Below are 1,294 nucleotides of genomic sequence, written 5' to 3'. Positions count from 1 at the left end.
TAGGGCAGACATTTGAAAGATGCGTCGCCGGCTCGAGGCCATGCGATCGGCACAAAGTTATCCAGAGTCACCAAAGGACGGGCAGAACCCGACTGGCTTTGAACTAATAAAAGCGCTCTTTCCCCGAGGGGTCGGAGCTGGTCGGCATGTATTAGCTCTAGAATTACCACAGTTATCCAAGTAAATTTGGATCATCTAAGGAACCTCGACTGATTTAATGAGCCATTCGCGGTTTCACCGTACGAGGGTGTGAACTTAGACATGCATGGCTTAATCTTTGAGACAAGCATATGACTACTGGCAGGATCAACCAGAATGCAACCCGTATTCTGCGTGCCCCCGGGAGACGGTTGCAGCGCCAGTTGGGACCGCTGCTCACAGAAACGAGGGCTGAGCTCTTTCCGTGGGCGGTCCGCGGCAGCACTATCAACTGAAACCACCGGACAACAGATTCAGGGCCTGAGAGTGCAACGAATCCATCGGTCTCGGCGGGAGGCGCGCCAAGAAGAAGAAGGAGGAGGAGGAGACCAGACCGGACCGGACCGGACCCCACCCTTTCTTCCTCCTCGACACCGTCTCCCGCCCGTTTCCACGTGCCGGACGACGCCCGGTTAGAGACGGGCGCGCCCTTGACGAGATGAAGCAGGCGTTACGCTTTGGGACGCCGAAGGGGCTGGGGAGCACCAACGACCGTCAGTGAGGGAGGAGAGAAAACGCTTCTCTCGACCCGTCGTCAGCGAACGCACCGAACCTTCTACGGACCGTGAGACGCCGGCCGACAAGCCGAGCCCCGGCAAAGGAAGCCCGGCGAGGCGGCCGTGCGCGTTCACACTTGGACGCGCAGGCGGGAAGCTCGGCAGCCGGGCGGGTAGCCTGCGGGGAGCTGGTGGGCTCCCGAGACTCCCGTCCCCCGACTCGGGCCTCGCACGCCGAGCGGTCGCTAGCTTGCCAGTGCAAAAGACAGAAGCGCGGGGGCAGTAAAGCCAGGCGGACGGGTCGACCGTTGCCGGCTGTGCGCCGACCGGAGCGATCCGCCACGCCACGCCGCGTCCCCACAACCAGGGTGTCGCATAAGGCGCTGCGAAGGTGGACCTTGATCCACATTGGGCAGAGCCTGAGTTGAGGCCCCCCAGCACGTGCCTGGGGACCAGGCGTTGAGGAGTAGGCCTTTTTTGAGGGCCCAGAAAGTATTTTGGCAATTGTAGCGAGGTTTTGGAGTTTTATCCACAACCTTTACCTTTTTTTCTTTTTTTCCTTTTTTCTCTCTCCGAGCATGCCAAAGTTGATAGAAAAC

General features: G+C 59.4%; 1 non-coding gene across 1 annotated transcript in view; it reads right to left on the bottom strand.

Moving 5' to 3' along the window:
* Nucleotides 1–317, bottom strand: part of LOC143278922 (small subunit ribosomal RNA) — a 1,829-nt gene extending 1,512 nt beyond the window's left edge. Inside the window, exon 1 of the ribosomal RNA XR_013054512.1 lies at nt 1–317. This exon is cut by the window's left edge and continues 1,512 nt beyond it. This is a non-coding gene — a ribosomal RNA (small subunit ribosomal RNA).
* Between the last annotated feature and the right edge of the window lie 977 nt (nt 318–1,294).

This window comes from Babylonia areolata, unplaced genomic scaffold, assembly GCF_041734735.1.
Source record: "Babylonia areolata isolate BAREFJ2019XMU unplaced genomic scaffold, ASM4173473v1 tig00017945, whole genome shotgun sequence".
Taxonomy (NCBI): domain Eukaryota; kingdom Metazoa; phylum Mollusca; class Gastropoda; order Neogastropoda; family Buccinidae; genus Babylonia; species Babylonia areolata.
Note: the sequence above shows the minus strand (reverse complement) of the source record. Positions and strands in the feature narration are given on the sequence as shown.